Source organism: Dipteris shenzhenensis, chromosome 2 (genome assembly GCF_047967505.1).
Source record: "Dipteris shenzhenensis isolate YYH24624 ecotype China chromosome 2, Dip_SZ_1.0, whole genome shotgun sequence".
Lineage (NCBI taxonomy): Eukaryota > Viridiplantae > Streptophyta > Polypodiopsida > Gleicheniales > Dipteridaceae > Dipteris > Dipteris shenzhenensis.
Window position 1 is genome coordinate 38,257,199 of NC_141597.1, and position 25,487 is coordinate 38,282,685.

The following is a 25,487-nucleotide window of genomic DNA, read 5'->3' on the forward strand; positions in this document are numbered from 1 at the left end:
ACAGATTGTCACTGAAAAGCTTGACAAGAACAACTTCCAGGCATGGAAGTTTAGAATGACGAATTTCTTAATGGGAAAAGGCTATTGGGAATTCATTATAGGAAATGAAGAAGAACCTGTTCTTCCTAATGTTCCCAGTCAACAGGAAATTCAGGCATTCAAAGGATGGCATGAGAGAGCCAGGAAAGTTATGTACTGGCTGTCTATCAGTATTTCGGACTCCATGATTGTGCATATTCAGGATGCAAATACGCCAAAGGAGGCATGGGATACTTTGGCAAAAATGTATAGCACAAATACGCAAGCCAGGAAAATGCAACTCAAACAGGAGTTGCACAATGTGCAGAGAGAAAATTTGAGCATAAATGACTACCACATGAAAGTGAAGAAAATTGCAGATGCACTTGCTTCCATTGGGTCGCCAGTGGATGATGATGATTTGGTTTCTGTGACCTTGAATGGTCTAGAAAAGGATTATGCACAGTTTCAGACATCCATTGCCGTCCGTGAAAACTTTCCTGATTTTGAGGAGTTGATTGCTCGTCTAATTTCTGAAGAGCAGAGAAATGGGGGTGCATCTTCTTCAGCAGGAACTTCAAAAGAAACTGTCTTCTACTCAAATGCCGGCAGAGGTAGAGGCAAAGGTAGAGGAGGCCGATCTGCAGGCCATGGTAGAAATCAGAATATGCAGCAAATGCAAGAAAACCAGTCCTATGCAGGAGGACATGGTAACTCTAGAGGCAGGGGGAGCCAAAGAGGCCGTGGCGGATGGCAGAGAAGCCAAAATGCAAACAGCAATGTTGAATGCTACTATTGTGGCAAAATGGGTCATATGGCTAAAGACTGCTACAAAAAGCAGCATGACATTATGAGTGGAAAATCGCAGCAAGGCAATTATGCATCCTCTAGTAGACAGGGTGATGACAGAAATGAGCATTTGTTTATGGTGCAGCATATGACAAATTCTGTAACAAGTGCAGAAGAAAGCAATGATGTGTGGTATGTTGACTCGGGTGCATCAAACCACATGACAGGTCACGCTGAATGGATGCAAGATGCAAGAAAAATGGAAAAACCAGGATTTGTGGAGACTAGTGATGATACTGCACATCCTATTGTGCAGATTGGCAAAATTCCTTTGTCTATGCAGGATGGGAAAAAGAAATACTTGTCTGATGTATTTCATGTCCCGAACATCACCAAGAACCTGGTTTCTGTTGGTCAAATGGTTGAGCAGGGCTTGCAGGTTAGATTTAATCCTCATGGATGCTTTGTTGAGGATATGAAAAATAACGGTCGCTTGATAGCAAAAGGAAAGAAGAAGGGCAGGATGTTTACGTTGGATGCAGACATGCCTGAATTGAGTGCAGCAATGTTTGCACATGGGACCGGTGTAGTTGCAGATATTGATATCTGGCACAAACGCATTGGTCATGTTAATATACAGCGACTAAAATCAATGCAAGCCCAAAATATTAATGCAGGATTGCCTAAATTCAAGGTTGCAGAAATGCACAAGGTTTGTGAAGCCTGTCAATTTGGGAAACAGGTAAGGAAACCTTTTCCTAGGCATGTTCAAGAGAGTAAAAAGCCATTGGAATTAATCCACTCTAATGTGTGGACTACAAAAGCTGCATCTATTGGAGGCTGTCACTATTTTGTCACATTTATTGATGACTTCAGCAGAAAACTGTGGGTGTATTTTATGAAAAAGAAAAGTGAAGTGTTTGGGCACTTCAAAGCTTTCAAAGCTATGGTTGAAAAAGAAACAGGCCTGCAAATAAAATGCCTAAGGTCAGATGGAGGGGGAGAGTACCTCTCAAATGAGTTTGCAAGGTTCTTGCAGGAGCATGGTATAAAGCAGCAATATTCATGCAGTCATACCTTACAGCAAAATGGAATTGCAGAAAGAAAAAACAGGCATATTGGAGAGGTATCTCGGGCTATGCTAAATGAAAAAGATCTACCAGATTATTATTGGGCTGAAGTAGTTGCTACAGCAGTCTATATAATGAACAGGACTCCCACTACAGCAATACATGGCATGACGCTAGAGGAGATGTATACTGGTAGGAAACCAGATATTTCTCATTTGAAGATTTTTGGTTGCATTGCCAGATGAGTTGAGGTCCAAGTTGGATCCAAAAGCTGAGAAGTGCGTCTTTATTGGTTATTCTCTGCAACAGAAAGGGTATAGATGCTATAACCCTTCTACACGTAAGTTCACAGTGAGCAGAGATGTTGTTTTTGATGAGATGAGTAGCTGGTAAAACCAGTAAATATGATGATTGATGTAGATGCACAAAATGGTAATGCTGCACAGAATGCACAGCAGCAATCGCAAAATATCAATGGACCTGGAGTGTCCTCTACCAGTGGTTCACATACTTTGCCATGGACAGGCAGATTGAGATCAGGAGAATCCCCTCAAAGCAATGCAGAGAGTGGTACGCAGGTATCACGAAAAGGAAAAGAGAAGGTAGATCAGCCCATGTTTGATGTGAATGCAGGTCACTCTTGTGTGGATGGTGAATCCAGTGGCTCAGAGCAGAGCATTGATGATGAGTTGGGTATTCCTTCTGTTGTTACACCTGGAGTAAGGAAGACCAGGGATGTTTTGAGAGCACCTGGAAGTGAGCCTATTTTGCACAGGTCTACCAGGGTTAGGTATCCTGTGGATAGGCTGAAATATGATGGATTTACAGCCATTCACTATGCCTATATGGTCAAAGTGATACAGGAACCAGAGCCCACTTCCTTTGAGCAAGCCATGGGAAATGAAAAATGGGAGAAAGCCATGGATGAAGAAATGGATGCCTTGGATGCTAATGCTACATGGGAATTGGTGCCTTTGCCTAAAGGCAAGAATGCAATTGGCTGTAAGTGGGTTTATAAGATCAAGCACAATGCAGATGGTTCTGTGAATAGATACAAGGCAAGATTAGTTGTCAAGGGGTATGCACAGACATATGGCAGTGATTATGAAGAAACTTTCAGCCCAGTTGCAAGGATGGCAACTGTAAGAGCAGCCATTGCTATGGCTGCATCAAAGGGATGGTCTTTACATCAGATGGATGTAAAGAATGCCTTCTTGCATGGTGATTTGCAAGAAGAGGTCTTTATGGAGCAGCCAGCAGGTTATGTTCATGCTATTCATCCTGAGTTTGTTTGCAGGTTGAAGAAAGCCTTGTATGGCTTGAAGCAAGCACCTAGAGCATGGTCTAACAAGATAGGACAGTATCTTGTCACTATTGGCTTTCAGATTTCCAAGGCACATTTCTCACTCTATGTGAGAAAAACAGAGAAAGGGATTATGCTGCTGGTCATTTATGTTGATGATTTGATCATCACAGGTGATAGTGATGAAGATATCCTTCATGTGAAAATGCTATTGAAGCAGAAGTTTGAGATGAAGGATTTGGGAGAGCTGCGTTATTTCTTGGGCATTGAGGTGATTAGATCACCAAGTGGGATACAGCTCTTGCAGAGTCAGTATGGATTGGACATGCTGTCCAAATATGGGATGACAGGCTGTAAGCCTATTTCAATTCCTTTGGAGCAGAATGTGAAGCTGAGCACAGATGCAGGTGAGCTTCTCGAAGACCCTACTATGTACAGACGCATAGTAGGAAGTTTGATTTACATGACTATTACCAGGCCAGATTTGAGCTATGCTGTTGGGTTGGTAAGTCAGTTTATGCAGGCTCCAAGGAAACCGCATTTGGATACGGCTAGACGCATACTCAAGTATGTGAAGTCCACATTGCAGTATGAACTATTTTATGAGGCTGGGGTTCAGATACAGTTGTATGGATACACTGATGTTGATTGGGCTGGTAGCATTTCAGATAGACGATCTATCAGTGGATATGTGTTCTCTTTTGGGAGTGCTGCAGTCACTTGGAGCAGCAAGAAACAGCCTACAGTTGCCTTGTCGAGCACAAAGGCTGAGTACAGGGGTCCAACAATGGCTGCATGTGAGGTAGCTTGGTTGCATAAGCTACTTTATGATATGCATCAGTCTACAGATGGGCCGGTTGTCATTTATTGTGACAACATGAGTAGTATACATTTGGCAAAGAACCCAATCTTTCATGCTAGAACAAAGCACATTGAGGTGCATTATCACTATGTGCGGGAGAAGGTTCTACTAGGTCTTATTGATCTAGTTTATGTCAGCACAGAGGATCAGGTAGCTGACGTATTCACGAAAGCATTGGGCGCAGAGAAGCTGCGCAAGTTCAGAGACCTGCTTGGTGTGCAAGATTTGGGATTGAGCTCGAGGGGGAGTGTTGAGATATCGAGCTCCACTTGCGATATGCCAGGGTGACCGTTGTGTACTTATGTCACCGACTTGTTAGCTGGAGATGCGGTTGGTACACCGCCCACGAATAATAGCTGGATGACAGCTATCCTTATCTACACTAGTTCGTGGCTTAGTTAGTATGCCACCTTAGTTAGTTGAGTTTGGTTTGAGACCCACATATAGGGTTCTTCTATTTCTTTGTACTAGAGTTCTTTTGGCTTTCACAACTAAGAAGAGGAAAACTGTTTTCAGCCTCCACCTTTGTGTGTATTCCCCCATTGTGCATGTGAGAAAGCCGCAAGTGAGACTACTTCCCTCTCTCCCACAATCTTCACAGTTGCATCATATCAAGTTCCTCAAACAAGTCATCTTGCATACAATCTCTCTCAAGCCTCTCACACTCAATGAAACTTGCACACAAAAGACCTCAAAGAAGGAGACAAGAACTCAAGTTGAAATATAGATGCAAGAGTAGATTCCAAATAGGCTAGAGGGAATGAGTTATGCTCTTAATATATAGAAAGAAGAGGCTAACCTCTATGCCATGTGTCATACAATGAGAGGCTATATGAATGGCAACCAATAGGATGTGGAGGTGGATCTAATCCTCCTGCCTTATGGTCCAAACCATATGATATATGCATAGCTAAATGTAATACAAATGTAGTGCAAAACGTGCACGTATGCCTCTCAATGGAATCTATGGAGTCACGCTCGAGGATTGAGAACATTCCATTGTTCTCTTTCTCCACTCATATTGGCAAGCATCTTCAACAGACAACCATCCGTGGACCCCCTTGTGAGCTGGATAGCTTGAGCAATAGATCCCTCACAAGCTTATTATTAAGTTCTAGTCATGCCTATCGATGCGCCTAGCTAGAATCTGCTGACATGGATGGCCAATATATTAACCCTAGAAATGGGTTAATACTCATGTAGATTTTTTAATCCACTTATCTATAGTTGCTTCTTCTCTCTCTCTCTCTCTCTCTCTCTCTCTCTCTCTCTCTCTCTCTCTCCCTCCCTCCCTCCCTCTCTCTCTCTCCCACTCCCCCTCTCTCTCTCTCTCTCTCCCGCTCCCCCCCACCCCTCTCTCTCTCTCTCTCTCTTTCTCTCTCCCTCCGTCCCTCCGTCCCTCCGTCCCTCCCTCTCTCTCTCTCTCTCTCTCTCTCTCTCTCTCTCTCTCTCTCTCTCTCTTCATCACCAACCCCTCAAAGCCTTTCAAGGATGGAGCACATAAGGAAGAGTAAATTTTTAATGGCTTGGAGCCTCGTCTTTGCTCAAAAGTGATGAGTAAAGATCCAACATCATACATGGAGATGCTATGTATTGCAACTAAGAAAGAGGTTGCTCTATAAATTGAATCTTTATTCATGTCTACTTCAACATCATCAAGTTTGGCCTCCCAGGTAGAGGTAGTGGCAACTCCTCAGGTACCAAAATCCTCTGAGTTAGATCATAATATCTCCAAATTGATGGTTGATTTTGCTGATTTGAAATTGCATTTTGTAAATGCTTGCCTACTTAGAGGTCCTAGGAGTGAGGAGAGTCCTCGAGATATAATTGGGGTCACATGCTATGAACTCGGGGGGTTCACCTCCAAAAACTTTAGTGTACCACATGCATTCAAAAGGAGAGATATTTTAGTCCCACTTTTGGAAAAATTTTAATAGGATTACAATGATAGGAAGGGTTTTTTACTTCAACTTTAGGAAAAAATCCGTTAGTTCATAAGTAAAGAGGGGTGGTTTTATTGGGGAAAACCTTTTAGGAGTTTTTTAAATATCTGTTCAACACACATGATACCTAGGATTTCTTAGTAGTGCATCCCCCAAGGCTATGAATGTCATAAAAGGGGGCACTACCACATGAGTTCCCTAGGATGAAGCAAAAATAAGAAAAGACATTAGAAATGATGCAAGAAATTTTTCGTAAACTTAGAAACAATTACATGCAAAGTATTTCACACAGGCAGAGTCAATAGGAGACAATCAACAAACTCGTATAAAAGATGGCAACCTTTATTATGATCACACATACTGAATTCATGACTCAAAGACCTAAACACCTCCACGCATCCCTATGAAGCTTGTTGTGGAGGTTCACAAGAGAAGAAAAATAGCCACAAAGTCTTCACACTGCATGAAATGTAGATGGTGACCACACTGGTCAAGTAGTGGAAGAGACCACACATGCTCACAAGAAGCTACCACATCTATCAAGAACTACACAAGCTCTCACACACACACTCAATAGAAACACGAGAAACTCTAGCATCATATAGCATCCTTGAACCTCCTGTAAGCTTGCAAGAACCACTCAGGATAACCACCATTGTGTACTCCTACCTACCTATATCAGATCACGTTGCCATCACCTTCCAAAGTCATAGCCAGCCAATTGTGACACCAAGGGTTGCCTTTTGGCTACAGCTAGCCCTGACTCTCATGGAGAAGTACCATGAGAATAGGAAAGAAAGAAAATATCCACTCCAGACAACCTACTGAAACATAAACACATCAAGATTGCCATGCATAGAAGCCACGTGTCCACAACAACCTAGAAATTCTACGAGGTTTACCACTAACCATTTCTAACACCCTTCCATAATCTAAGTGGTGAGAAAAATGGATTACTACTACAAATAGAAACACAAGCATAAGTCAAAATAGTTGCCATCTAATTCAAATCCTTGCATGTATCAAAAGGCATACTCCTCATCTAGATCTATCATGGGAGGTCCTTCTTCTACTACCAGTCTTGCAACATGTCCATTTTGCCCAACTTCATCAACTAGGCATGCTCTGTTGAGATATCGAGCTCCACTCGAGATATGCTAGGGTGACCGTTGTGTACTTATGTCACCGACTTGTTAGCTGGAGATGCGGTTGGTACACCGCCCATGAATAATAGCTGGATGACAGCTATCCTTATCTACTATAGTTTGTGGCTCAGTTAGTATGCCACCTTAGTTAGTTGAGTTTGGTTTGAGACCCACATATAGGGTTCTTCTATTTCTTTGTACTAGAGTTCTTTTGGCTTTCACAACTAAGAAGAGGAAAACTGTTTTCAGCCTCCACCTTTGTGTGTATTCCCCCATTGTGATTGTGAGAAAGCCTCAAGTGAGACTCCTTCCCTCTCTCCCACAATCTTCACATGGTATCAGAGCCTTGTTCGTGGTAAGGAGCTCAAGTAAGCAAGCCAAGTTCGTGGTGTCCTGGTAAGAGGACCAGTGTTGCTTTCCTATTTCGAGTTTGGGAGCAAATCTCTGCAGGTAGCACAGCCAGAAGTGCAGGAGTGCACTGTTTCAGATTGAGACGCCCTTCGCGGTGTGGCGAGAGCGCAGTATATGCTGATTTGAGGCCATTTCGGGGCCCGTTTTGAAGGCGGAAGTCCTTCGCAGGCATTCAGAAAAAGGCCCTGTTTTTGGCTGTGCGACCACTGCGCGGCTAGTCGGTGGAAAGGTGCCGTAGAAATTGCATCGTATGCCTGTGTGCAGAGATATTGGGAGTTGCAGATTCATGCCTGTTGCTTGTTGATGCAAAATCGTCACTAGGAAGTGACTGTGTGGTGAAATACCACTTTTGTCAGTTTTGCAGATCTGCCCGTGCGAGGCAAAAGCTGTGTTTTTTGCAGTGACAGAATATTTGCAGTGTTCTGTAATGGCATCTGATTCTCTTTCACAGATTGTCACTGAAAAGCTTGACAAGAACAACTTCCAGGCATGGAATTTTAGAATGACGAATTTCTTGATGGGAAAAGGCTATTGGGAATATGAAGAAGAACCTGTTCTTCCTAATGTTCCCAGTCAACAGGAAATGCAGGCATTCAAAGGATGGCATGAGAGAGCCAGGAAAGTTATGTACTGGCTGTCTATCAGTATTTCGGACTCCATGATTGTGCATATTCAGGATGCAAATACGCCAAAGGAGGCATGGGATACTTTGGCAAAAATGTATAGCACAAATACGCAAGCCAGGAAAATGCAACTCAAACAGGAGTTGCACAATGTGCAGAGAGAAAATTTGAGCATAAATGACTACCACATGAAAGTGAAGAAAATTGCAGATGCACTTGCTTCCATTGGGTCACCAGTGGATGATGATGATTTGGTTTCTGTGACCTTGAATGGTCTAGGAAAGGATTATGCACAGTTCTGGACATCCATTGCCGTCCGTGAAAACTTTCCTGATTTTGAGGAGTTGATTGCTCGTCTAATTTCTGAAGAGCAGAGAAATGGGGGTGCATCTTCTTCAGCAGGAACTTCAAAAGAAACTGTCTTCTACTCAAATGCTGGCAGAGGTAGAGGCAGAGGTAGAGGAGGCCGATCTGCAGGCCGTGGTAGAAATCAGAATATGCAGCAAACGCAAGAAAACCAGTCCTATGCAGGAGGACGTGGTAACTCTAGAGGCAGGGGGAGCCAAAGAGGCCGTGGTGGATGGCAGAGAAGCCAAAATGCAAACACCAATGTTGAATGCTACTATTGTGGCAAAATGGGTCATATGGCTAAAGACTGCTACAAAAAGCAGAATGACATTATGAGTGGAAAATTGCAGCAAGGCAATTATGCATCCTCTAGTAGACAGGGTGATGACAGAAATGAGCATTTGTTTATGGTGCAACATATGACAAATTCTGTAACAAGTGCAGAAGAAAGCAATGATGTGTGGTATGTTGACTCGGGTGCATCAAACCACATGACAGGTCACGCTGAATGGATGTAGGATGCAAGAAAAATGGAAAAACTAGGATTTGTGGAGACTGGTGATGATACTGCACATCCTATTGTGCAGATTGGCAAAATTCCTTTGTCTATGCAGGATGGGAAAAAGAAATACTTCTCTGATGTATTTCATGTCCCGAACATCACCAAGAACCTGGTTTCTGTTGGTCAAATGGTTGAGCAGGGCTTGCAGGTTAGATTTAATCCTCATGGATGCTTTGTTGAGGATATGAAAAATAACGGTCGCTTGATAGCAAAAGGAAAGAAGAAGGGCAGGATGTTTACGTTGGATGCAGACATGCCTGAATTGAGTGCAGCAATGTTTGCACATGGGACCGGTGTAGTTGCAGATATTGATATCTGGCACAAACGCATTGGTCATGTTAATATACAGCGACTAAAATCAATGCAAGCCCAAAATATTAATGCAGGATTGCCTAAATTCAAGGTTGCAGAAATGCACAAGGTTTGTGAAGCCTGTCAATTTGGGAAACAGGTAAGGAAACCTTTTCCTAGGCATGTTCAAGAGAGTAAAAAGCCATTGGAATTAATCCACTCTAATGTGTGGACTACAAAAGCTGCATCTATTGGAGGCTATCACTATTTTGTCACATTTATTGATGACTTCAGCAGAAAACTGTGGGTGTATTTTATGAAAAAGAAAAGTGAAGTGTTTGGGCACTTCAAAGCTTTCAAAGCTATGGTTGAAAAAGAAACAGGCCTGCAAATAAAATGCCTAAGGTCAGATGGAGGGGGAGAGTACCTCTCAAATGAGTTTGCAAGGTTCTTGCAGGAGCATGGTATAAAGCAGCAATATTCATGCAGTCATACCCCACAGCAAAATGGAATTGCAGAAAGAAAAAACAGGCATATTGGAGAGGTATCTCGGGCTATGCTAAATGAAAAAGATCTACCAGATTATTATTGGGCTGAAGTAGTTGCTACAGCAGTCTATATAATGAACAGGACTCCCACTACAGCAATACATGGCATGACGCTAGAGGAGATGTATACTGGTAGGAAACCAGATATTTCTCATTTGAAGATTTTTGGTTGCATTGCCAGATGAGTTGAGGTCCAAGTTGGATCCAAAAGCTGAGAAGTGCGTCTTTATTGGTTATTCTCTGCAGCAGAAAGGGTATAGATGCTATAACCCTTCTACACGTAAGTTCACAGTGAGCAGAGATGTTGTTTTTTATGAGATGAGCAGCTGGTATAAACCAGTAAATGTGATGATTGATGTAGATGCACAAAATGGTAATGCTGCACAGAATGCACAGCAGCAATCACAAAATATCAGTGGACCTGGAGTGTCCTCTACCAGTGGTTCACATACTTCACCATGGACAGGCAGATTGAGATCAGGAGAATCCCCTCAAAGCAATGCAGAGAGTGGTACGCAGGTATCACGAAAAGGAAAAGAGAAGGTAGATCAGCCCATGTTTGATGTGAATGCAGGTCACTCTTATGTGGATGGTGAATCCAGTGGCTCAGAGCAGAGCATTGATGATGAGTTGGGTATTCCTTCTATTGTTACACCTGGAGCAAGGAAGACCAGGGATGTTTTGAGAGCACCTGGAAGTGAGCCTATTTTGCGCAGGTCTACCAGGGTTAGGTATCTTGTGGATAGGCTGAAATATGATGGATTTACAGCCATTCACTATGCCTATATGGTCAAAGTGATACAGGAACCAGAACCCACTTCTTTTGAGCAAGCCATGGGAAATGAAAAATGGGAGAAAGCCATGGATGAAGAAATGGATGCCTTGGATGCTAATGCTACATGGGAATTGGTGCCTTTGCCTAAAGGCAAGAATGCAATTGGTTGTAAGTGGGTTTATAAGATCAAGCACAATGCAGATGGTTCTGTGAATAGATACAAGGCAAGATTAGTTGTCAAGGGGTATGCACAAACATATGGCATTGATTATGAAGAAACTTTCAGCCCGGTTGCAAGGATGGCAACCGTAAGACCAGTCATTGCTATGGCTGCATCAAAGGGATGGTCTTTACATCAGATGGATGTAAAGAATGCCTTCTTGCATGGTGATTTGCAAGAAGAGGTCTTTATGGAGCAGCCAGCAGGTTATGTTCATGCTATTCATCCTGAGTTTGTTTGCAGGTTGAAGAAAGCCTTGTATGGCTTGAAGCAAGCACCTAGAGCATGGTCTGGCAAGATAGGGCAGTATCTTGTCACTATTGGCTTTCAGATTTCCAAGGCAGATTTCTCACTCTATGTGAGAAAAACACAGAAAGGGATTATGCTGCTTGTCATTTATGTTGATGATTTGATCATCACAGGTGATAGTGATGAAGATATCCTTCATGTGAAAATGCTATTGAAGCAGAAGTTTGAGATGAAGGATTTGGGAGAGCTGCGTTATTTCTTGGGCATTGAGGTGATTAGATCACCAAGTGGGATATAGCTCTTGCAGAGGCAATATGGATTGGACATGCTGTCCAAATATGGGATGACAGGCTGTAAGCCTATTTCAGTTCCTTTGGAGCAGAATGTGAAGCTGAGCGCAGATGCAGGTGAGCTTCTAGAAGACCCTACTATGTACAGACGCATAGTAGGAAGTTTGATTTACATGACTATTACCAGGCCAGATTTGAGCTATGCTGTTTGGTTGGTAAGTCAGTTTATGCAGGCTCCAAGGAAACCGCATTTGGATGCGGCTAGATGCATACTCAGGTATGTGAAGTCCACATTGCAGTATGGACTATTTTATGAGGCTGGGATTCAGATACAGTTGCATGGATACACTGATGCTGATTGGGCTGGTAGCATTTCTGATAGACGATCTACCAGTGGATATGTGTTCTCTTTTGGGAGTGCTGCAGTCACTTGGAGCAGCAAGAAACAGCCTACAGTTGCCTTGTCAAGCACAGAGGCTGAGGACAGGGGTGCAGCAATGGCTGCATGTGAGGTAGGTTGGTTGCATAAGCTACTCTATGATATGCATCAGTCTACAGATGGGCCGGTTGTCATTTATTGTGACAACATGAGCAGTATACACTTGGCAAAGAACCCACTCTTTCATGCCAGAACAAAGCACATTGAGGTGCATTATCACTATGTGCGGGAGAAGGTTTTACTAGGTCTTATTGATCTAGTTTATGTCAGCACAGAGGATCAGGTAGCTGACATATTCACGAAAGCATTGGGCACAGAGAAGCTGCGCAAGTTCAGAGACCTGCTTGGTGTGCAGGATTTGGGATTGAGCTCGAGGGGGAGTGTTGAGATATGGAGCTCCACTCGAGATATGCCAGGGTGACCGTTGTGTACTTATGTCACCGACTTGTTAGCTGGAGATGCGGTTGGTACACCGCCCACGAATAATAGCTAGATGACAGCTATCCTTATCTACTATAGTTTGTGGCTCAGTTAGTATGCCACCTTAGTTAGTTGAGTTTGGTTTGAGACCCACATATAGGGTTCTTCTATTTCTTTGTACTAGAGTTCTTTTGGCTTTCACAACTAAGAAGAGGAAAACTGTTTTCAGCCTCCACCTTTGTGTGTATCCCCCCATTGTGATTGTGAGAAAGCCTCAAGTGAGACTCCTTCCCTCTCTCCCACAATCTTCACATGCTCTTGAACTACTACTAGCACCATTTCTATTGTCAAATACCTCTTATAGTAGCAAGTCTTCTCCTCATGACTGTTCTAACCACAGTAACTACTCCTTGGCCTTCCATTTACCTTTAACTTCAAAGGCTTGTTCTACTATACCTGTATAACTTTACTCTCCTCTTTTCACTCAAGAGAATTGCAACAACCTCATAAACCTTAGTTTTTGTAGGCCATTTCTCAAGTTAGAGAGCATCGCCTCTTGGGCGTGCATCTCTCGAGGATGTTGCTGCCTCGAATGCTCCCACCAATTGTGACACCATAGCTCATGTTCTTCGCTCCAATTGCAATGATCAAATGCGTGCATCTGCAACCGCTTCTTGCTGTTGCTCTACAAGGATTCTTCTTTCTTCTTGTTGTTTCTCCCTTTGCAGATGTTGCAAAAGTGTCTTTTGTTGCCGATTCAATATCGTGCTAGCGCTTTCCTCGACCTGCACTCTGTTCCTTGTGCCTTGACCTTGCATTTTGGCTTTCCTATCTCGCAACCTCTGTCTGCTTCTCTTGTAAGCCATGGCAAAGTGCATGTTGCCATTGATGCCATGGCCACGATCAATTCAAAGTATACCCAAAGAAGCTAGGTGGTGAGGCAAGCAAAGAATAGAAGACAACTTACCTAAAAGAAGACAATGGCAAACCAAAGTCTATGCAAGGTCACATCAAGGTGCGTGTAGGTTGCAGGGCATTTGCAAGTTGCAGGTACTTAATCTTCCAAGATTTGATGGGCAAGAGGTGTAAAAATTCAAAATTTGTAGTAGCAAATTTCAGCTGTCAGTTTTTTCCCCCTCCGGCAATACACATCAATAGACTTGGATATCCCAAACAAGTGCAATGTGGCCTAAAATGCTTCAAAACACAAATAGGCCAAAGGGCATGCTATCGGGTTTGATGATGTGTATTATTAAATGCAATGACCTTTGGCATGCTTACGAGCCATATAGCAAGCAAGTGCATGGAAAAAAAGACAATTCAAAATTGTAAATAGTGTTGGATTTATTAAAGTATATTTGCACATGCACAAATTGCACTTTTCCAACTTCTTCCATTTCAGGGTGAATCTAGATACCAATACCAACAACTATCAATGTTTTAAGACCACCATTCACTAGTCCCAATAGTTTGGATTCTAAATTTTCAATCCATTTTGGTTTTCAACAAACCAAACAAGGCAAATGATATATATCTATCATTCATTAGGCCTGCCTGTGGGTAAGTGAAATGCTTAAGAGAGAGCATAAAATTGGAGGCATGAAAAGGAAAGAGTGTACAAAGAGTAGTAAATGCAAATGGTCCAAAAGTCAACAAGATGAATTTCATTAAGAGAGAGAGAAGGGGGGGTGGCTTGCCTAGAGAGAAGAAGAAGAATAGAGAGAGAGAGAGAGAGAGGGGGGGGGATGGGGGGGGCTTGCTTAGAGAGAAGATGAAGAAGAGAGAGAGAGAGAGAGAGAGAGAGAGAGAGAGGAAAAAGAAAGGAGAGAGAAAAGGAGAAGAGAAAGGGGAGAGGGGAGAGAGAAGAGAGAGAGAGAGAGAGAGAGAGAGAGAGAGAGAGAGAGAGAGAGAGAGAGAGAGAGAGGACGAAGTCACTAAATGCATGCATTAAAGCCTCTTACAAGGAGCATACTTGGACCAATCACCTTTGTACCAAAGTCATAAAATTTACCAGCTTGCCAAAGTTGCTAGCAACAAATAGGATGGCATCAGAACCAGAACTTGGTAAAATTTGTGTTATTCAAGAAATGCCAGAGAGCCATAGAATTTGACCCAATTAAATTACTTTATGGGCTTTATTAGTTTTTACAGGTTATTTTTTAAAATTTTTTACCACAATTGCAGCTCTGTTATATGAATTAACTAAAAAAGATGCCAAGTCTAAATGGACTACTTAGTTGTCTATTGTATTTCAAGGCTTGAAAAGTTGAGTTATAGCTACAACTATTGTAAGGAAACCTAGATGGGATATCATCTTTCATGTGATGTTGAGGCCTCTTGATATGCATTATGGATTCTTTTGGCACAACTATATGGTTGATTGGATTATCGAGTGTATTATGCCAGATGGTTGTTGACAGCTATAGAGTCTAACTATAGCACCACCGAGCATGAAGCTCGTGGCATGCTATTCAATGTATAGAAGCATTCCCTTTGGTTTTTATGTTGATTTATCAGGACTTGCTTTATTTAATCAACAAAGCTATCATTCATGGGTTCATTGTTGATGCTACTCTTGTAGAAGTTTAATTTTAAGATTATTCATAAAGTTGGTAAAACACGTGGAATTCGACTACTTGTCTTGACTGCGCGGACCTAAAGATGCTCAAGGGGTTGTTACAAAACTTCGAGATGCTGAGCTCTTTCCAATTGATTATTATGAACATGAGTATGTTGAGTTGATGAATTAATTACCTTATGGAGCATTTCCCAATAGTATACTAAGAGACAAACGTAGGAAAATAGCCTTGAACGCTTGGAAATTCACATTAATTGGTGTGCATGTTTATCGACAGTGTGTAGATGGTGTTCTACGTTGATGGGTTTGCCTCATGAACGTGCCATAGTCATGCAGGAAGCTCACTTGAGCCCATATAACAGACACTTCCACAGAGAACTGATAGCTTGGAAGGTCATGCAGGAAAGTCTATGGTGGGAAATTTTATTAAAGGATTCTTAGACCAAGTGCATGCAGTGCTATTTATGTCAACGTATTAGTTGTATTTTGCCAAATCAGTCTATGCCATTACAACCTATTATCCTTGGGAAACATTCCAAAGATAAGGATTGGACTTTATCGATCCTTTCAAGCCTGGTAGCTTTACACATAATAAGTATATTGTGGTTGCTATCGATTACGCTACCAAATAGGCAGAAGCTAAGCTCTGCTCAAAGCACATCTAAGTTTGTCTTTGAAAATATCATTTGTAGATAAGGGTGTCCAATACAAATTGTCAGTGACCAAGGGTCACACGTTTTGAATGAAGTCATGTAGCTAGTGAAGGTTGAATTCAAGACTAGGCACATAGTCTCTATGACTTATTATGCCTAAGGTAATGGAGAAGGTGAGTCGACCAATAAGACGATAAAATCAATCTTAACCAAGATAGTGCAGTGTAATAAAAGTGATTGGGATATTAAGCTCCATGCTCATCTGTGGGCTTATAGAATTATCTTTAAGGTCATGACAAATCTAACTCTATTTCAAATGGTTTTTGTTTTAGAACTGGTAGTACCCTTAGAATTTGTTGTTCCCAATCTGTGAGTGGTAGCTAAACATCACTAAGGCAAATCCAAAACAATTAAGGGGAAATGGCATCAACTAGCCCATTTAGTTGAACTATGCCTAGAGTAGCTTGGTCACAATAGGTGCTTCAAAGGAGAAGGAAAGCATGGTATGATATGCATCTTGTGGCTAAACAATTGGAAAAGGGTATGTTGGTGTTATTGTATAATACCAAGCTAGGACCCCTAAAAAAACAATTTCAAACTTGGGTAGAATGGGCCCCATAGGTTGATTTAAGTTTTTCCTAATGGCAGTGGCTTGACCTTGGTAGGAGGGGTATCAGTTGTCACCTAGCTCATAGATACTTGGTGATTTTCCATTGAACCAATAATCCGAGTCATCATGCCCAAAATTAGTTTAAGTGTTGCAATACTTAGTTTTGCAATCTTCTTCTAAGTGTCCATTATTAGAACACTTATTGTACCATCTTCTTCTAAGTGTCCAATTTGCTTCTAATTGTCCATTCCGAGAACACTTATTGCACCATTTCTCATTGACCTGGTTGTCCTTGAATGCCTAATTCCTTTACTTCCTTTTTCAGCATGGATTTGAGATTATCTATCTTTGCTGGTGTTTCTTCATTGTCACTATCTACATCCTTTTTTAGTCTTGCCTTTGAGGCCTTCACTCTTCTCTAGAGTAATGCTCAATCATGTAACTCCTCATATGTCTTAGTTGGATTTAATCCTGATTTACTGTCCCTAGCTTGTGCAAGTCCACCTGAGTGCATCTCATAATCAACTAGGCTCTCATGGACTTGTCATTTGGATAGTTGTCAAATGATTGATCAATGCATGCATCCACATCACAAAGTCTTTGATAGACTCCCCCTTGTTCTGCTTTAGTTCACTCAGTTGGTGCAAACATCTTCTTCATTAACATCCTATCTAAACCAACATAGGATGCTTCCAACATAGCATACTAATCAAGGCTGTACCCAATTGGAAATTGGTTGGAACATCATTGTGCATTTTTAAATCAAAGTACATGGAAAATAGACCAGAGCCTGGATCTTATTCAACAAGGTCATTCAATCCTAGGGGCAGTTGTGGCATAGGGATCAAATTAGATGGAAAACCCTACTTGAAATTTGTCGAGAATTCAGACTGACGAACCAAGACACTATCTTTGTCACCAATAGAATAGCTCTTTGGGAAGGCGACACTCAATGGAAGGGCGCCTCAGTCCTGAACTATACTTTAGAATTTAGCTGGATCCTCACTCCTCATCTTCCCCATGTTCCCACTCCATATGATTCTATTGACGAGCTGATTTCGGTGTTAAATTCTTGTTGGAACACCTCTGACTCGACGCTGCATTGGAAGCGAAGATTTCACTATATTTGGGCCAAGGCAATCCCCGAGAAGATGGTGACGCTGTTGTGGTTGGTGATGCTGAAAGTTGTATGGACCAACGAAGAGGCCTCAGAATCAAAAAAGGGGACGGTAAATGTCGACGATGCCATAACACATGGGAAGACATATTCCACCTCTTCGTTGCTTGCCCGTATTAGATGTTTTGCCATTTTGGCCCTCCACTCTGGTGAGAACATCATGACCATGAGCACTAATATCATGAATACCTATTATTTCATCACTTATCCCATCAATCACTTCATTTATTTTTGTTTGTGGTCACATCTTGTCATTATCAACACATGACAAGTCTCCTATAATAGTGAGCATGTTTGAATCATTTTCAACACAAGACAAGTCTTCTATACGAGTGAGCTTGTTGGTGTCATGACTTGCAATATAAGACAAATCTTCTATACCAGTGAGAGCATGTTCAAGTCACTTACAACACAAGACATGCCTTCTATACCAGTGAGTGTATTTGAGTCACTTGCAACCTCTCCTGCATGAACATCACTTATTTTAATGTCCTTAATACCTGAAAGCATGCCACTATGGTACTCTTTAGAGCTGCTATGATTTCTTAATTTTGAGCCTATTTGTGCAATTCTTTTCTTCTCAATATACTTTGGACTTTGTCTTCCACCACATCAAAGGAAACTTTCTTAATAGGTAAATTTGATTTCAAGAAAGCTAACCCCCATTTGATAGTATGAACCTGAAGAGATGTAGTATTAAGGACCTGTAGATGTGACACACTATCCATTGCATTTCAACTGACTGCTAGTCAGCTTAATTACTTCTACCATACAAAGAAGATTCTGAGCATAATCTTAAAGTATGCCCAGTGCGGGGGATATTTTTTTGCGAGCTTTGCATGCAAGCTTTTTCATTTTTTTGTGAGCTTTTTTAAAGTTGTGAATGGAAAAGACATGAGAAGGAACACTAAAAACATACACCTTTGTGAGCTTAAGGGTTTTCTTACTATCTTTATTTGAGCCTTAAAGTAAGAATTTTGTGTAGTGAAAAAAAAAGAAATGAAATTGGGGACCCACAAAGCTCCTTCTATTGAATTCCCTCTTAAACAACTTTTTGTAGCTCACTAAATTTTTGCTATCCATATGATTGATCCATTTTGTACAAAAAATGATCAAGAAATGACTATTGGCATAGCCCTTGCTCAAGCTTTAGGGCTCCTTTTTTTAATCTTTGTTTAGGACAATCTTTCCCCTCACATGAAGCTAATAAGGATGTGCGATTCGGAGCTTGCGTTTAACTGCAAGATAGAATGCCATTCTCCCATTGTAAGCCAGCCTTTTGCTTACGTTGCAAACACATGCAATAAAGGCATGTGTTCATTGCATTTGCCCTTGAACAAAGGCTAAGGCTTTATTCATAATGCAGATGCTGACTCTCTCTAACTCGTGTTCTTTCACCAATTGAGCTTCATCCATTTTGATACATGATATAGGAAATGAACTAAGTAGAGTGCAATGCTATAATGGATTTCCTCTCACTATCTTCTCTCATGCCATAGAATTTGACCATTGCTTGCTTGCATAGCATTTTGTGAGGAGTTAATCTTTCATGTTTCATGAGGAGTCAATCTTTCAGCTTATCTTGGATGTTTATAAAGCATATGAAGTAGGGAAGATATCCTAAAAGGCAATAGAGCACGTGACAAGGAAAAAAAAAGAAACAACAAAGAAATTGTCTATTGTTTGGTGGAGACCATTATGGTTCGTTCCAGATGAAATAACGAAGGATGAATGCCAATAGTTGCTTGATGGTGACTGCTTCTTTGGAAAGAAGAACAAGCATAGTCAATTGGATGAAGAGGTCACCACAATGGTTAGAAGTGAACCCTCAAGTTCAAGAAAGTAGAGCACGTGGGATACTAAGCAAAGAGGCTAAGCCTAAAAGCTTGAAGATTGGGGAGGATCCTAATCTCCAAAGCACATAGGTGAGGATCTTAATCCTCCAGAATGGACTATTGAGTCCATCCTAATCCTCTAGAGTACCCAGGGAAGCCTATTAGTTAGGACCTTAGTAGTCAAGGGCGTATGCTTGGTACTAAGAAGGAAGAAACTTAAATATTTAATGTAAAAGAAAAATTGAAATAAAATAATGTATTTTGTATTAGTCATGACCCTAGTAAACAAGGGCCCTTTCTTTGATCTTCAATGTAAAAGAAAATTTGGAGTAAAACAATATATTTTGGCTCCATTATAATCAAGTACATTGTTTTTCATTTATTTTGATGCCTTTACTCTCATTAATGTTATATCTCTTTCTTATTAATTTAACTTTGTACTCAAGGGCATATTTCTATAGTAAGAAGGTTTATATATACACCACCTTTCCAAGAAAATTGGTCATCCATTAAGGGTGTATTTCTACATCAAGAAGATGTATATGCACACCACCTTTCTAAGAGAATTGATCATCTATTCTTAAGAAATGAGAGAAAGTACAATGTTCATGATTTTGACTTTAGCATAATTTGAAATATAGAAATATATGGTTAATCTTAAAAAATTTCATTAGGATGTAGTAATAGCAAGTAGGTGGCATTTTCACTAAACTTTGGTTTTAACAGTTAGCTTTAAAAACCACAGTAAGAGTGTATTCATGATTTTGGACTTTTTTTTTGTCCAGTTTTGAAATTGGACTTTACACAAGTCTAAATTTTTGAATAGTGTGTTAAATTCTGATTAAGAGATCAAATGCCTCATAAATGGCACACAAATGAGGGACATTAGACCATGCTCCATCAAGGGTTCACAAGGAGCTCCTTATACAACTCATTAGATCAACTTTGTCAATTTAGGGGTCCGAAATCGTCTCTTTAAATGATCCTTTGTTGGGAAGTAGACTATGCTAATGGCATGACAATGTGGCATGATGAACATGGAGAAATGATTAGAGAATTCTATGGTATCCTGTCTTCAGCAAATCAATGGCACAAGTTCAACGCCTTTTATAGCCCTAGGATGAAATCAAGAGAACTAATGATGCATGAATTGTTAGATCTAATATAAACTTGAGGGTTCTTACCATTTTCGCTAATATAGATGCCATGTTGAACATTTAAGACAACTAGATTAGTATAGCTCACCATGGCCCTAGATCTTATATGATCCAAGATGACTTATTATCTCGGGGGATTCATCTCACAAGATTTTAGTGTACCACGTGCAGAACTTTTCAAAAAATTTTAACAAGATTACAATAACAGGAGTGGGTTTTTAATTCAAATTTACAAACAAATCCATTAGTTCGTAAGTAAAAAGGGATGGTTTTATAAGGGGGAGGAATTTTAGTTGAGGGGTTTTTTTAATCCCTTTGAATGCACGTGATACGTAAGGTTTCTTAGCAACAACACCTGAGCTTATTATATAATTTGGATTATTTTGTGTTGGACCAATTTTCTCCACCAATAAGGTGTTGAAAAAATTCCCCCATGTTTTTAAATACTTTAACCTCCTCATTGTCTTAGAGCCTAATCCATTTTTATGCCCATTATTAAAGCCAAAGGCCCTTTTTGAGCCCATCTTTCCCCTAATTAGTAGGAATGTTATCTTCTTTTTTTTTTTGCAAAGGGGGAGGGCGAGCGAGGGAGGGAGGGGCGGACATCAAATTTCCATCACATAGCACTTCTAGGTTTTAAACCCACTTTGGGAACTCTCTCTCTCTCTCTCTCTCTCTCTCTCTCACACACACACACACACACACACATATGCCATCATCAAAATGTGGGTATGTAGAACTTATTCCATATTATATAGAGGAACTTTGCATAGTAGCATGACACATAAACACATGAAGAAAGGGTGTTACGTAAGGGGGGAGTCGCATTGGATGCTTTAAGAAAGAGAGACAATGAAAATATGAAAGGTGGAGGCATTATGTGTGTGTGTGTGTGTGTGTGTGTGTGAGAGAGAGAGAGAGAGAGAGGGGGGGGGGGCACTAGGCATGATGGGTGTGCGAGGGGATTTTGTGTGTATCGGGGGGGCGGGGCGAGGAAAGGCGGCGGGGGAGGGGGGGTGCATTTGTGGGGTGGGAGGTTTGGTCATGGGCAGTGTGTGTTCTAATGAGATGCTTGTCCATTGTTAACAAACTCGCTAGTGCCTTGATGGCCAGGGTGCCTCTCAATGTTTAAACTGCCTTGTTTATATGTGTGTGCCTCCTTTATTAGGGTATGCACGTGCGCTCTTTTGAGTGCACACCTTGTTTGTATGTGTGTGTCCCCTTTATTAGGAAACACATGCACTCTTATGTGTGTACGTGCATGCGTGTGTGTACGGGCACATGTGCGCTCGGGGGGGTCACTATGTATAAACCCTCTATATCACGTGCGTTCAAGGCCTATATTTAAAATCCCTTATTTGCAAATTTTTTCATTAATAAAATGTACCCCTTTCCTATACATATATGTAAATTTTTTCCAAAACTATTTTAAATAGTCCCTTATGTATATTTATTTCCGTAAATTTTAGAAATAAAAAATATCCTTATGTTGAACTCACATGATAGGGTTACATATGATGAGTGACCCCCCCAAGCATGTGCGTACATGTGTGTGCATGTATGTGTGTTTGCATGTACATGTGAGTGCGTGCATGTGTGTGTGTGTGTGTGTGTGTGTGTGTGAGAGAGAGAGAGAGAGAGAGAGAGAGAGAGAGAGAGGATGTATGCTTCTTGTTTATAAGTTAAATAGAAGCAAAGCTGCTACTGCCGGGCACTAAGAGCAATGGGATAGCCATGGAGAGGGCGAGGCAAGGGATCAATGGTTGTGGACTCTTGCAAATCCACTGTCCTCCATTCGAAGCGCTTCACTAGATGATGCACAAACACCGACATCACCAACCTCGCAAAGTCTACCCCAGGACAAACATGCGGACCCCCACCAAATGGAATGTAGGTGAAGGGTGCCGGAGATTGGTTCTCAAACCTCGATGGCTTGAACTTTTGTGGATCCGGGAAGTACTCTGCATTCATGTGCGTGGCCGCTATGCTAAAGTAAACCTGCAAGCACCATACGGTAGGAGCTTAGCTCTAAGAATCTCTAGTGTTCCTGCATGCACAGAATCTAGCTTTTGCTTGCTTTGATCGTTGCGTTTTCTTGCATTGGAACTCTGGCCTTCAACCTTTTTTGCCTGCCTTTGAAAGAGAAAAAACAAGTATTTACTTCTATTGATGGTCACTTTTTTGGCCTGCCCTTACAAGGTAGCCTTAGCAATGGTTCTATTTTGGCAAAGCTAAAATAGGGGAGTTTTTAAATTTCATATTTTTCTCATTGGCCTTTGTTAAACCTATCAAGCCCAATAAATGGGGCAATTATGCACAACTAAAGATTTTGGGTTTCTCTCTCTCTCTCTCTCTCTCTCTCTCTCTCTCTCTCTCTCTCTCTCTCTCTCTCTCTCTCAGCTTCCCTCACTCCCCTTTCTCTCTCTTAACTTCCCTCACTCTACCACTAGTCCCTAGTGCCCCCCCCCCCCTTCGCCTCCCCATTTATTTGGGGCAGGCTTATTGAATGACATGTGTCATTCATCTTTTTCACTTCTTTTGGCATGCATTTCTATCCCATGAAATTCTCTACCTTTTTCTCCATCTTCATCCCTTGAAATTCTCCACTTTTTTCTCCATGTTTCTCTCAGCTTGCCCCCACCATCTTCTTCTTCTCTCTCTCAGCTTGCCCCCCACCATCTTGGGCAGGCCACATGAATGAAACTCATCTTGTTGGATGTAGAAGTAAATGAAATTCATCTTGTTGGATGTAGCTGGTTTTAGAACTTTGGCTTGATCTGGAACGCGGAATTTTGATGTTTATGGTTATCTAGAACGAACAATTGTCTCATGTACTTAGCCAAAATCAATCGAACCACTACCTCATGCCGATCAATTGCATGTCATTGTAACACAGAATCAATGAACCATTCCCTACCGCACAGAATCAATCGACTGCCTCAAGATGATTCTGTATATTGACATGTGTGACATCCATCGTGAATGTGAGGTAGAGGTTTGATCAATTCTTTGCCGCCGTCGTTTGCAACTGGTGAATGAAGCGTTGCTGATGAGAATTTTGCAACGATTTCTACTACAAGCACAAAATATGTGATAAGGAGTAGGGTGATAGTGCTTCTTACCTTCCAGCCTCTTGGAATGGAGTAGCCACGGAAGCTCAGATCCTCCATGGCTTCCCTGAATCCGCCCTGAGACACAGGCTTCAAACGCAACGTCTCCCGAATAGCTCTCCAGGTGTATTCCATCTTCAGTACGTCTTCCCAGCGCAGCCTCTTCCCCGGTGATTTTTCCACTAACACAGCTATCTCTGCTTGCTCTGCGGTCCAGCATCCAACAAGCCCACTCAAAACTTCATCGTCTAAGAGTCGATTAATGCCATACGGGCAGTTCGATTGCTAATTCCAGGTTCAGCGTTTGTGACGGAAATTTGCACATTACCTTCCGCTACTCGATCGTAGCACTCGCGATTCTCGGCCAAGTATTTGCAAAGAAAGGTGAGAGTCGCTGTGGTGGAGTCATGCCCCGCGAGCAGCAGGAAAATCACGACATCCAGAACTTCGTCGTGACTCAACGAACCTCCGTCGTCGTCCTTCGCCTTGAGCATCAAGTTCACCAAGCTTTTGTCCGGCTCCTGTTCATAATCGCCGCCGATCATGATCCTCCTCTTTTGCTCGATCACTCGACTGAATTCTCGTTCTAATTTAGCCCTGGCAACCTTCGCCCTGCGATACCGCGTCCCCGGAAGGTCGATCGGAAGTCGCAATTGTCCCCCGGAGAACTGAGCAAACTCTTCCAGGAGGTGTATTCGCAGCGCCTCATCCTCCAGTTGCCCTACAAAGACACTCAATGCGACGATGAAGGTATGCATATTCGCCAGAGGAAACACCTTCACGTGATCCTTACCCTCCCACTGCTCCTCGAAGTGCTTCTGGGTCATCTCGTCGACCTTGTGTACAACGCTACGAATTGCTTCCGGATGCAGACAACTCCCCATGAGCTGCCTCAATCGTTTGTGCTCAGCCCCGTGTTTTGCTATTGGGCTGGACTCGCCTAGAAGTTTGATCATAGAGGAAGGCAAAGCGTGCTTCAAAAGGAGCTTGTGTTCGTTGGAGAAGACGAACTTGTTTCCTGGAGCCCCAATGAGCGCGATGGTGGGGTGATTGTGCAACGACGTCTTGAACACCTCTCCATGTTCTGCCTGTCTTTGGTCAATGAAACGCGTAGGTTGGTTCGATGTGCGCGCTCGAAGGAAGTCCAGAGTCTCGCCGATGAATGGAAGCCCGAAGCGCCCTGGCGGAACATTGATATTGCGCTTCTCCTTCCTACTGGCCGAGTCATAAAGGCGTGCAGAAATCAACAAGGCTGCGCAGAAAGCCAATGCCAGTATACCTATGGCGATGACAATGTTCAGAGCATACTCCTCCGTCTCTGCTTTCTGCACTCTTGTAATCAACAATGCTGCGACGAAAGCCAATGCGAGTCCACCGATCGCGATGACAATATTCAGAAAATACTCTTTCATCTCTGATTTCTGCCCTCTCGTAAGTCTGAAGCTGAGCTTCAACATAAGCATCAACAGATCGAAAACAACCAACAAGCAGCCAGCTGAATCCCAGCCTCCCCTCATGTCAGACCAAGGTCTCAGCTCTATCTGACTGAGCATCCATCCGCTTGTCGACATTGATTGCCCCACATGGGCATCACGATTTTCTGTAAAGTGTAATAGAAAAGTATCCTAAGCATGTTACCGTAGTACACCGGAAACCAAGACATGAAGTTCAATAGCCGTATGTCACATTTTAAAATTAGAAATCAGGCACGCCGACTACATTTCCATATTTTCATATGGACAGCTCCATAGAAACCGGGAAAATATGGACAGCTCAAAAGAAACCGGTTTCGAGTCTATTTTTGCCAAATCCGGATTGGTTGCCTTTGATTTTCATTTCTTAATTTTCATGGACAATATAAGTATTTTATTTGAAACTCCCCCTATGTATATGATTTTTGAGAATTTGAAGATCCTATCCTAGTTAAGCTTTAGGATTGCCCTTAATAAGGGATTTAAAAAATGTTTTTCCGAGCACTATATCCCCATAAGGACATCCCCTGTGTCTTGCCCAGGGTGATGCATGTCACCTACACCAATGCATGAACTACCAAAAATTCTG

The 25,487-nt window shown here is 41.9% G+C and overlaps 1 pseudogene across 1 annotated transcript; it reads right to left on the reverse strand.

Annotated features, from left to right (window-relative positions):
• Positions 1-21,895: 21,895 nt before the first annotated feature.
• Positions 21,896-24,997, reverse strand: LOC147904725 (cytochrome P450 716B1 pseudogene; annotated as a pseudogene). Its single transcript, XR_015542987.1, has 3 exons — positions 23,755-24,997; positions 23,439-23,632; positions 21,896-22,314 (listed from the first exon to the last, which is right to left on the reverse strand). The product of XR_015542987.1 is annotated as a cytochrome P450 716B1 pseudogene (transcript).
• Between the last annotated feature and the right edge of the window lie 490 nt (positions 24,998-25,487).